Raw genomic sequence first — 13,927 nt, 5'->3', positions numbered from 1 at the left:
GTGATATTAAAGCTTCATTATCATTCTTTTACAACGGTACTTTTCAGGTCTGAGTTCGAAGACATTTTATTAATTCATTTAATAACATATTCACTTTAAATATCTGTGAGTCGGTGTCCACATTCACTTTTCAGACAAACAAGAGATTTAGTCCTGATTTTCTCTGCCAGCACCACCAGCACTCTCTCTGGCGACGAGGCATCCGTGGTATGTCCTCCTGAGCCACTGTACTTGGTTCTAAATGAATATGTTCATTGGCTAGTGAGCCGGTATCCCAACCCACTTTGCAGACAGAGAAGATTCCCAGCCCTGACATTCTCCATCCAGCACCTCTCCAATAATGAGGCTTTGGTGATATGCCCTCCTCATACACTGTTCTAAGTTCCTCACCAATATGTTCACTGGCTAGTAAAAAAGCCGTTGTCCCCATCCACATTTCAGGCACACAACGGTCTTCGCCCTGACTCTCTCCGCCCAGCACCTTCGACACCCTCTCCGGCGGCGAGGGATCGGCGGGATGTCCTCGTCACACTCCACCACAGGCGGTTCAGGGATCTCGGCGGTCGTCACCATCATCCAGCCATCGTTCACCTCCACATAAAACGAATTCTTCACTTTAAAATACATAAGACTTTCTTAATGCAACAACAGTAGCAATAATTATACACGGTGGCTCGTATGGACAAAGCGTACATTACGAGAGAACAACTTTCTATTTTTGTGTGTGATCGAAAGAAAGGGAAGGGTTTTCAAACGAAGTCATTAACGGTGACAAGGATCATATTTATTATCTTCCAGCATCAACTAAACTTGTGCCTCTTTATAATGGTCTGAGAAAAGGGTATGTTGTTTGTAAACTGGCTCATCCCTTCGTAGCGAGTTATCAATGAAGTTGTGTCTTTAGTGCCGCCCTACCTTGCCGATGACTTTGCCGCAGGCTACATCGATGGCAGCAGGCGATGCCCGGGACTTCTCCGACTGCGCTGCCAGCAGAACAAGAGGTGGGAAGAGAGAGAGAAAGAGAAAGAGAGAGAGAGAGAGAGAGAGAGAGAGAGAGAGTAAATGATCCACCTTTATTTCCTACAAACTTAGAAGTAGCTACCTCTATTTCGAAAGGACACTCCCAGAGTAGAAATGCAAGTCGTACACTAGACCCTTTGTTCTACCTAATAAAATGCAGCACGTTATACAGTTTTTGTATATTCCACAGAAAATAAATTAGCATCTAATATCCGAAAGAAGTGTAGTGGGACGTCTAATAATCTCTGTGTACAAACATGACTTTTCACGAGATATCTAGGGGAATGCAATAAATGGTTGACGCCTAAAAATTAACCTGAAATATACCACATATTGTGACCTTACCATTTTCTTTTAAATTGATTGAAAAATTTAACACACTGACAAGAGAAAGAAGCAAAAAATAATTGTTTAAATAAAATTGAATATTTAATACACCACATCATTAAATCGGAATAAAAAGTGTAAAATAATTTCTAACGGTCCCATACATATTCTTATCCTTATAAAGATACTGCTGAAAATTTTGTGATTGTAAACTTTTAGTATCCGTAGTAGTTCTTGTAAGATTACAAACGAAAAACGTGGACCACATGCAATATAGCTTCACGTTAGTCAGCAGCTGAATTATTCATGCATCAGTTATGTATTGCTTGTGCCCCACGTTTTTCGTTTTAAAAGTGTTTCAAGTATTTTCATAGACATTAAAAATTCGCAATCACAAATTTCCAAGACTCTCTGTATGGCGTCCGTAATCTGTCTGGAGCTATGAGAAACCGTTTTATACGTTTTAGTCAGATATGAAAACGTTGATAACTAAAAATTAATTTTTTCCTTTCAATAGTTATTTTCTGTTTCTTACTCTTCGGTGGGTGAAATTTTATGAATCGATTTCATACCTTTTGATGAGATTACAACGGGGTCTGTGATATATTTCAGGATTATTTTAGTTTACGTTCACCTGACTTGAAAAATCTGTTGATTTCTCCTACGTTTATCTTAAGATATTACCGTGTGGGAAAAAACTAGATATATCTGACGTCACACGGCGGCTTACCACCTACCATTCATCTCGCGGGCCATTCGAGACTGGATCAGAAAAAGAGGGAGATGGCAGTGGTACATAAAGTACACTCCGTCACCCACCAGACAAGATAGGGAGGTAATATTGAATTGCCAGACATGTCTGAGCTATACTAAAAGTTTCAAGGCTCTAGGTCACCTTTACGTTAAATTAGAATCAATTGCGAAATCTTTACCAAAGACACACAGACAAGGAAGCGTTCTAACAGGAATGTGCTTGAAAGTTGCACTTTTGTGGTGATGTGATGTTAAAGATAAATCCTAAGAAACCATGAATCGAACACAACTGAACATTCAGATAATCAGTAAGTAGATAAACACGTCTCAAGTCAAGTATAGGAGACGAAAGACTAAACTCCATCTGAACAGGCCAGGAAGCCCCCAGGTTACCGACCGGCCGCCGCCTCATCCTCACCCGACTGTAGTTGCTGGAAGCGGATTTGGAGGGGCATGTGGTCAGCACACCGCTCTCCCAGACATGTGTCAATTACCGAGACCGGAGCCGCTGCTTATCAATCAAGTATCTCCTCAGTTTACCTCACAAGTTCTGATTGCAGCCCGCTTGCTAACAGCACTCGGCAGGCCGGGTGGTCACCCATCCAAGTGATAGACCAGCCCGGTAGTTCTTAACTTCGGGGATCCTATGGGAACCGGTGTTACCACTGCGAAAAGGCTGTTGGCAAGTATAGCAGTCAGAAACCGCCTACGACATGACAACTATGTGTTGGTGACATGTTTGAGTCCTGATGTGTGCCTGAGGCTGACGTGGCTCTTATTAGCTAATTAAATGGCTTTCTGTATTGAGGTCCCTGGGAAGAAAATGTATTACCGATGATGAAGTTTCCTTTCTGCAACGAAATGTCTGTAAGTGTATTGGATAGAGAGACACACAGCGAGAATGTGTGTGTGCTTGACAGAGAGAGAGAGTGAGAGAGAGAGAGAGGGAGAGAGAGAGAGAGAGAGAGATAGACAGAGACAGAAAGAGAGAGAGAGGGAGGGAGGGAGGGAGGGAGAGGGAGGGAAGGAGAAAGAGAAAGAAAGAGACAGACTGAAGCCTTGAACTGTGCTGCGAGACGTGGTAGGTGGTTCAAATGATTGCAAGTTTGCCACCGAAAGTCAAACCTAAGATTACTAGTCAGTGCTTAACAGACGACTTCAGCATCACTCGAAACTGGATTACTGTCAACATACAGGGTTATTACAAATGATTGAAGCGATTTCACAGCTCTACAATAACTTTATTATTTGAGATATTTTCACAATGCTTTACACACACATACAAAAACTCAAAAAGTTTTTTTAGGCATTCACAAATGTTCGATATGTGCCCCTTTAGTGATTTGGCAGACATAAAGCCGATAATCAAGTTCCTCCCACACTCGGCGCTCACTGCAGGCCGACCCGTTGATTTCCCCTTACAGAGGCATCCAGAAGCTTTAAACTGTGCATACCATCGCCGAATGGAGTTAGCAGTTGTTGGATCTTTGTTGAACTTTGTCCTGAAGTGTCGTTGCACTGTTCTGACTGACTGATGTGAGTGCATTTCAAGCACGACATGCGCTTTCTCGGCTCCTGTCGCCATTTTGTCTCACTGCGCTCTCGAGCGCTCTGGCGGCAGAAAACTGAAGTGCGGCTTCAGCCGAACAAAACTTTATGAGTTTTTCTACGTATCTGTAGTGTGTCGTGACCATATGTCAATGAATGGAGCTACAGTGAATTTATGAAATCGCTTCAATCATTTGTAATAGCCCTGTACTACAGCAGGATGAGATAAACGGTACTGAGACATATTCAAAAATGGCTCTGAGAACTATGGGACTTAACATCTGAGGTCATCAGTCTTCTAGAACGTAGAACTACTTAAACCTAACTAACATAAGACATCACACACAACCATGCCTGAGTGAGGATTCGAACCTGCGACCGTAGCGGTCGCACGGTTTCAGACTAAAGCGTCTAGAACCGCTAGGCCACAACGGCCGGCGAAACATACTCCCCCCATCTTTAGCTGTTAAGGTCTGTTTTCTTACGCACTGAATCAAGTTGTAGTTCTGTCTTCATCTCTACGAGTCTCAGGCGATATTTTCTGATGCACGTTACAACAGAAAGGACAAATCACATTTATTGAGCTCAAATCATTAGATGTGGGAAATCAAGTATATGATGCATGAAGTATAGTAAGTACTAGCATGACTTTCTCCACTTCATCTTTCTCTCTTTCGTCGTTTGTTTTTGTAGCGCTTTTCTAATTGTTACACAGATTGCGTTATGTTGCAGGATGTTGTTATTAATTTCATTCCCGAAATCTCGTCATTTGATCATCTGTGTATAGCAGAGTATTAAAACACTTTTCACTGTTGATCTTTACGCCATAGCTGAAACTGCGTTTCCTAGCACTGACTAGGTCACCCACGTAGAAGTTGAAAAGAGCTGGAGGCCGGTTACATACTTGTCTAATTCTCTGTTTTATTGTTACTTATTTAGACAAGTCCTTTAGTCTCGACCATAATTTTTTTCTCTTTGAACAGCTTCAAAAGAGTTGATTAGACGCATCGGGAAGCTTTTTTTTTCCAATAATCTGACACATCATACATCTATTGCCTATCTCAAAAGCATTTTCATAATCTACAAACTTATTCCATCTCTAACTTAAATTCTTTCCTCTTCTTTAACCGGTGCCTTACTCTAAAATATACTGTCATTACAGGACAGTTCTCTTCTAAAGCAAAACAAGCGCATGCATCAATACTCGCTGTTAGATAAAATAGTAAATAGCTATTGGTGATCCATCCGTATTGTAGGTCGAGGCACGTGAAACTCTTTTGTTCCTGACTTTTGTTCCAAATCTGTGTTGGACAACTATTGAGAGGTTCGTGGTTCCACGATGTTTCGCGCCTGACCTCTTGTGTATGCAAGCCTCAGCAGAATCGGGAGCATCTCTAATGTTCAACGCTGGGGACAAATATGTCTCATGAACAGCGATGACACAAGCTGTAAGATTCAGCAGCAACTAAATCGACTGGACGCGAAACCAACCATTACGTGAACTAAATTTTTGTTTCTTCGTCTACTCATACTATATAACACATAAACAGCAACCAAACAGCATTTATTTACACAACAGAGCAGATGTGTTTCTAGAATGTCTGCTAAAAATAGTTCGAGGGGGTGGGGATGTAGGCAACTCATATTAGCTCTCTTGTGAAATGCCGAATGACAAAGAGACTTTACTAGACATACCACTACACAGCACCCAATAACTGTTATGCATTTCTTCAAGCTTATTCTGAATTTTTACTTCTGTCACGCTGGCGATACAGGATATCATTTTCTTTCTAGGGAGGAAAGCTGCCCCATCTTCTTCTCTCAGGGTACGCCCATGTTCCAGACCAGCAAAAATTAGTTGTATACATACACCCCTGGAAATGGAAAAAAGAACACACTGACACCGGTGTGTCAGACCCACCATACTTGCTCCGGACACTGCGAGAGGGCTGTACAAGCAATGATCACACGCACGGCACAGCGGACACATCAGGAACCGCGGTGTTGGCCGTCGAATGGCGCTAGCTGCGCAGCATTTGTGCACCGCCGCCGTCAGTGTCAGCCAGTTTGCCGTGGCATACGGAGCTCCATCGCAGTCTTTAACACTGGTAGCATGCCGCGACAGCGTGGACGTGAACCGTATGTGCAGTTGACGGACTTTGAGCGAGGGCGTATAGTGGGCATGCGAGAGGCCGGGTGGACGTACCGCCGAATTGCTCAACACGTGGGGCGTGAGGTCTCCACAGCACATCGATGTTGTCGCCAGTGGTCGGCGGAAGGTGCACGTGCCCGTCGACCTGGGACCGGACCGCAGCGACGCACGGATGCACGCCAAGACCGTAGGATCCTACGCAGTGCCGCAGGGGACCGCACCGCCACTTCCCAGCAAATTAGGGACACTGTTGCTCCTGGGGTATCGGCGAGGACCATTCGCAACCGTCTCCATGAAGCTGGGCTACGATCCCGCACCCCGTTAGGCCGTCTTCCGCTCACGCCCCAACATCGTGCAGCCCGCCTCCAGTGGTGTCGCGACAGGCGTGAATGGAGGGACGAATGGAGACGTGTCGTCTTCAGCGATGAGAGTCGCTTCTGCCTTGGTACCAAGGATGGTCGTATGCGTGTTTGGCGCCGTGCAGGTGAGCGCCACAATCAGGACTGCATACGACCGAGGCACACAGGGCCAACACCCGGCATCATGGTGTGGGGAGCGATCTCCTACACTGGCCGTACACCACTGGTGATCGTCGAGGGGACACTGAATAGTGCACGGTACATCCAAACCGTCATCGAACCCATCGTTCTACCATTCCTAGACCGGCAAGGGAACTTGCTGTTCCAACAGGACAATGCACGTCCGCATGTATCCCGTGCCACCCAACGTGCTCTAGAAGGTGTAAGTCAACTACCCTGGCCAGCAAGATCTCCGGATCTGTCCCCCATTGAGCATGTTTGGGACTGGATGAAGCGTCGTCTCACGCGGTCTGCACGTCCAGCACGAACGCTGGTCCAACTGAGGCGCCAGGTGGAAATGGCATGGCAAGCCGTTCCACAGGACTACATCCAGCACCTCTACGATCGTCTCCATGTGAGAATAGCAGCCTGCATTGCTGCGAAAGGTGGATATACACTGTACTAGTGCCGACATTGTGCATGCTCTGTTGCCTGTGTCTATGTGCCTGTGGTTCTGTCAGTGTGATCATGTGATGTATCTGACCCCAGGAATGTGTCAATAAAGTTTCCCCTTCCTGGGACAATGAATTCACGGTGTTCTTATTTCATTTCCCAGGAGTGTATATATGCTGCTGGTGAATCACGCAAAACAAAATAAAGCTCCTTTATTATCTACACTATATGCAGTACGAAACATGATACAGTATTCTAATATGTCCTAGAACGACGTCGCCGAGAAGCCACTAAATTCACTTGATAATGGAAACAAAAAAGTATCGGAATTTACAGAATGCAAAAAATGCAGTGGGATACATCAGTTACCGAAACCATGTCCGACAATACTGTTAAACTACTCTCGAAGAATGAACATCAAATCTGATCACTGGAAAGGTTCGTTCCCTTCGGTAAAACGTATCTGGTCGATTAAACATCTAAATAAAGCTTGATACGAACGATTTCAAATGTGAGACCACAGCGATCAGCAGCAGAAGTTTACACTCGACGTCAACGGCAAATGTAGGGAGTGTGGGTAAGACATGACGGAGACAAGATTTTGGTTCGTCACTTACGGTTTCGTATAGCGTCGCACCCAACGCTCTCTACATTTTTCTATCTGAAGACGGTGCTCAACAAGCAGTTAAAATATTCAGTCAGTGACCTTTTCTCACCAAGAAGAAGCACTATAGCATGAAGAATAGCACTATGCAAATCATACAAGCACAAACAGTGTGAGTACGCAACACGGTTCGCAATCGCAATGTTTCTTCTCAACTCCCACCTCGTCTTGTATGATATTTCATTGCTGACAAATTCCTCTGGTACCCAAACTAAAGAACAAATATAGCTCCTGACTGTACCGCAACGCTTTACTAGCCATAGGTAATTCGTGGCTCATCTGTGTTCGTAAATTTCATCAATGATAATGTTAGTATCGAATTAAACACTTCACAATCAGACTTATTATTTGCCCACTTAGCAAAATAAAACTATGTATTTGAAACTGTCCCATATCGAAGCTAGTGTGCTCATAGAAGTTTGGCTCAAATGGTTCAAATGGCTCTGAGCGCTATGGGACTCAACTGCTGTGGTCATAAGTCCCCTAGAACTTAGAACTACTTAAACCTAACTAACCTAAGGACATCACACACATCCATGCCCGAGGCAGGATTCGAACCTGCGACCGTAGCAGTCGCACGGTTCCGGACTGCGCGCCTAGAACCGCGAGACCACAGCGGCCGGCTCATAGAAGTTTCTATAATTGAGTGCAGCAACACGCCGTACCCACAGATGACTACAGAATTGTGTAATAAGTTTACTTTCAAAGCAAGACGTTGACCTACACGACTACAACATATCTGTCTGACAGAGACGACAGTTTAGCATAACCCTCAGCTACATCATTTGCTACGATCTAGCAAGGCGCCATATTCAGTTACTATGTATTCTGAACAGATAATATTGTGACTTATGTACCGTCAAGAGCGACGTTCATCATTAATCGATTGAAGTTATGTATCAAACTAATTCCGTCCGCTTTCTGAATTCTAATTCCTTGTCATTTTCCAGACCTCACGTCAGTATAGTCCTTCCCTCCTCACGCCAGCCTGCGTGAGCTAAAACGAGTGCATTTCGGCCTCCCTTCGTAACACGGTGTTGGCTCTTCTACCAACAAAACGGTAAAAAAGAGCGAGTATGTAGCTGAATTATTTTATTATCTGTATCACAGATTATCACTAAATTCCAAAGGGGATATTGGCAATAGGTATACTGCAGATAGCGTCAGAAAACACATGCGCCAAAATCACACACGAAAATTAAATAAATGATTGAAGGAGCGTAAATGAGTAGCCATAAAATTTAACTGATACACTGTGTTAACTCTTTCGAAGGCACATTATTTTAGGACATCAGCGAACATAATATTATGCCAGCCTACTAGAAATGTGATCCACTTACTGTATTTACTTTTTTAGTAACTTTATTTTTGAGATATAGGACCTAAAACTATTTTGGTACAAATATCACCACGCCACCTTGTGAGGTATTTAAATTGGGTGCAAATGGATTTCCCACTTCCCTTTTGAGTGTTGTTACGTGTTGCCACTTCACGTAAATAAAATAATGAACAGTGTTTTCTGTTTTTATTTTATATTTTCTTTTATTTGTTACGGATATTAATGTTTACTTACCACATTGTGAAAACAATCCTTGAAACTATGTCACTGCATAAAGTTACGAGCTCATACAGGATGCAATAAAGTATATTGCAGGAGGAATGCAATGTGTTCTGACAACAGTATTAATCCCACGACATACAGAAACTAATTGTTGTAGTAGTTTTAGTACACCTTGTGCAGTGTACTACCAGAATATGTCTGGCATAGACAGAGGTGGTAAGAACTGTTCCCAAAAGTTTTTGGGCACCCCTTAGTTGGTGCTAAGTATGCTTCCCAAGGACCACAAATGACAGATTAATTTTGCGGGAAGTATACTTCCCAAGCCGCTTCCAGAAACTATATTAATGGTAACCATAGTTTCCAGTAACCATTAATACACCGCTTTTTGTTGGGGTACATACTTCTCGCAGTCCTCAAGGCTGTATTTCACAACAAACTAAAACTACAGCTGGAGCAGCGGACTGCCACTAGATGCCAGGAGGGTACAGAAGTGATAACACGTATTCCCTTATGCACTTTAAATACATGCTACAGTGAGACGTACACCCTGCAAGGGTTAAAATAATCAAACAATAGATATACATCACATAGGCTCTACACTAAGTGTGAACCTCTATCGAATTTTTAGAAATCACAGAAAGATAAGATTCCTGTACACATATTCCAGCAGTGCATTAAGTTACCTGAAATGCAAGGGAAAATGGTGAAATGGATTGCATAAAACATTAGACAGAACAATTAAAATACTTTCTTGTAGTCATGTTGCAACACCCGAAAAACAATCTATCTCTGAAGCTCTGCCATACCATTTCACTGAACGTTAGACCGTGCCGGAATTAATCATCAATGCAGGACAGAAAACGATTACAGTTTAAATCTGTAAACATCTCAATACGTAAATATCCAACGTAATGTGTATTACTATGCACTGCAAAAAAACTGTAACGGTCTCACCAAATACCTAACTGCAATATCATACTATGATCAATTTTAGACCTCATGACCACCACGTTCAGGACACAAGCACGATTAAATTAAATTGCCTAAATGACACAAGTGATCTGCCTAACACGTGACTGGCTGTAGCTGTAGGTGAATCACTGAACTACACCAGTATTTCACAAATATATTGCTCAAAGAGCTTCGTGACCTATCGTTACCAACTATAAAACATCTTTTTGAAATGCATGCAATATTTATTTCACTGTCTAAAGAAGACAAAACAATGAAAAAGTAAAAGCACTGTTTAAAGTACAACTGTCATAGACTTCTCCTTATAAATAGGAGCATTTCTGTAATGTGTTCTGAAAAGATTCATTTTAGGATGTTATAAACTCATGCGAAACAAGAAAAATTAACCTTTATATTCACATACAAAAAAGGAAGCCACTTAGCAATGAATATTAAGATTGTGTGATAATACTGAAGCTAAGTTTGATTAATGGTAACATCATGGTGAAGACTGCATGCTTGACATTATTTAAACCTAATTAATGAGTAACAATTTTTTAGTTCCACAATGACAATAAAGTCACATTTACAATATCGCAAAACGAACAATTATTCTTAGATAAATACCTACAAAGATTTTATTTAATTGTTACATACAGAACTGTTAAAAGATACAGTATCAGCATGTAGACACTAAAGTTTACGTTAAAAGACCGATTAACCCCCGTAATGCCAAGACATTTAACATAATGTGCATTACAAAGAGGAGGGGGTGAGGCGACATTGTGCTCACGCTGAAAACTTTTATTTAAATTCGTTAGTTGTTGTTGAACGATATTAACAACATGATTTTCAAAGGGCAACGGATATGCGATCAGGGTCCAGAAATTGAAAATACCCCTAGCACACTCTTAGCAATAACAACCCACTTTCAATAAGATGTACTGCCGGTTTTACGAAAACCACAAAAAATATAAAAAAGCCAACTTCGTTCATTGTTTTTGACGTTTTTCTCACTATACTTTTTAAAGAGATACTGATGTATAAATAAAGCCCTCAAGTTGGAAATACTGGAAACGACCTTCATTGTAGAAAGTGATATCTACTACTAAGATTTAAATTTTTCGGTTGAGATTAAATTAAAAATTTAGGACGCGCTAGGTGTATGAGAAAACTAATGTGACTGATTGTTTATCTACCGAAGTTTCTTTTCGAACAACAGTATTGGTCCCTACACAGTAGTTTCTTTCGGCAACATTACTTCGGTATAGTCGTTGTTCCAAGTCTTGGCAGCAGCGCCGCAAGGCTTGAAGTCGTAGGGCCTTCTATATGTCAGTGAAATTCTTTTGAATGTTTCCAGAGTCCCAAAACGAATTCCTTTTAAGAAATTTTTAGATTCGCTAACAGAAAATGCACGACAAAGACTCAGATCAGGTGAATAGGTTGCCTGTGGGACAACAGGAATGCCTTTTGTGGTGAAAAGATCCTTGATGGAAATGGCTGTGTTAAATGGGACGCTATCATGATTCAGCGTCCATTTGTCTGCACGTCCAGTCGGTCTCACTCGATTTAATCTCTTCCTGAGCGTTTGAAGGACATTCTTGTATAACACAAGGTTGACAGTTTTTCCTGAAAGAATTCATTGTGCATGATATTCCTACAGTCAAAAAGGTAAATACGAGCTGTTTTGATCTTTTATTTGCTCAATACGAGCCCCTTCGTCTCAGGATCAATAACACGGGATTCACCACCGATGATAACACTACCGAAACATTCGCAGTTAATGGCAGTCTTCTCAAGAACACCAACAAACGTGTTTATTCGATTGTTGTTCTGCTCAATTGTGAGGTTTCTCAGCACGATTTTTGCACAAACCTTCCACATGTGCAAATCTTCAGTCAGATCTGTGATTTAGGGTGAAAATGGTCAGATTTGACAGTCCACCCATTATCTTTATTGTTAAATGTCCGTCTGCTCTCGAAAAACCATGCACAAGTTCGACGTTCTCGTCGGTTTTTCATTTTGAATGACTCTGTGAGCGAGATCCATCTTCACCGTACTATCAGCCTTCCAAAAAAGATTTGTGCCAGTGAAAAATTTGTGCTCTTGCCAAGGAATGTTTCCCATAGGCCTGTTTCAACTTTTGAATGGTCACACTCATTGATTACCCAAGTTTAACAATAAACGTGACTGCATAACGCCATTCTAAATTCCGCTCTTCCATTACTGTAAACACACAACGAAAACTCAACTTCACTGATGGGGGCTCTCAAAAATTACGTGATTGATGTAAAGAGCTGAAAACTCAGACTGTCAGAAAGGGACGATCACCCCAGTGTACGTAGCCCTGCCAGATCGTTCGAGTGCTGTCTGCGACATTACTTTTCCCACACCACACATATATGGAATCTGGTAGAATAATTCCTTAAAAACAAAAATATATTTTACTAAGTGTCAGCTTTTCAACCTTTCAAAGAAACAGCATCGATATGGGATTTTGGAGGCGAAGGCCCATTCCTGTACCCTTGATGACTGCACGACACAATACTATACGCTATGGCTAGACCAATCAACACCTCATTGGTCTGTTGATCACTGGAAAAATTATGCCTGGTCGTCAGCAGAGGACTATTAAAGCTGGTGGAAGCTCCGTAATGGTGTGGGATGTGTGCCGTTGCAGTGATATGTAACCCCTGATACAACAAGATACGACTCTGACAGATGACAAATGCATAAGCTTCCTGTCTGGTCACCTGAATCCATTCATGCCCATTGCAAATTCCGATGGACTTGGGCAATTACAGCAGGACAGTGTGATACCCCACACGTGCAGAATTGCTACATAGTGCCTCCAGGAGCACTCTTCTGAGTTTAAACACTTTATTTGGCCACCAAACTCCCCACGTATGAACATTACTGAACATAACTGTGACGCTTTGCAACGAGCTGTTCAGAAGAGATCTCCACCCTCTCATACTCTTACGGATTTATGGACAGCCCTGCATAATTCATAGTGTCAATTCCATGCAGCACTACTTCAGACATTAGCCGAATCCATACCACATCGTGTTGCACCACGTCTGCATGCTCGCGGGGCTCTACGCTATATTCGATAGTTGTGCTAGTTTCTTTGGCTCTTCAGCGCTTAATCCACTTGTAATGCATTCACTTCAAAATATTTATGAATGGAATCACAGTATACATCACCTCAGTTGATCAATAAACATATAATACCAACATGTACATCACCTTCTAAACAATAATTAGTGCTATATGCGAAGCGCATGAAGAGAATCATCTCACGGTTTAGATAACAGTCTTGAGGTTTTTCAAATATCACTTTTACTTCTCAGTACGTCCCACAATCATACCATATTTATGGTCTTCATTTCCAGTTTTACTACATTTATTTCATTTTTTATGCCTGACAATTTTTTATTGATACACAAAATTTCTTCGAAAATTCTGTACTTGATTGGCTCGTAGTAAAATCCCTTTATGGACACTAAGTAGAAAAAGAGAGCTAGCAGTACAGCAAAAATTAATCGAAAACAGCCAGGGAAATCATGTTCATCATGCAACAACACACACAAAAGAACGTTGTGTCTCTGGATGCACTGAAAATATTGAAGAATTATGTTGCAGTACACTAAATAAATTGCCTTTCACTAATTCGCTCACCACTTCAGCAGAGATTCTCCAACACCATATTTGTTGTGAAGTCCAAAGACTTCACTGGCAAATGACGTAATAGGACTGCGTGAACATCATACTCAGTCACGACAGGCAACTCTTCCCTCATGCATTAACGTACCATCATTATACTTAAAACTCACTACACCGCAGCCCAAGGCCATCACTTCTTTGTTTGTCAACAAAAAATCAGCCCCTAAAATCGTATCACCAGCCAAATTCCACACAGTTATTAAATTAGGATGAAGCTATAACCTTGACAAAGAAAATCAATACCTACTTGTCTC

This window comes from Schistocerca nitens, chromosome 7, assembly GCF_023898315.1.
Source record: "Schistocerca nitens isolate TAMUIC-IGC-003100 chromosome 7, iqSchNite1.1, whole genome shotgun sequence".
Lineage (NCBI taxonomy): Eukaryota > Metazoa > Arthropoda > Insecta > Orthoptera > Acrididae > Schistocerca > Schistocerca nitens.
This window is presented reverse-complemented; position numbering follows the sequence as displayed.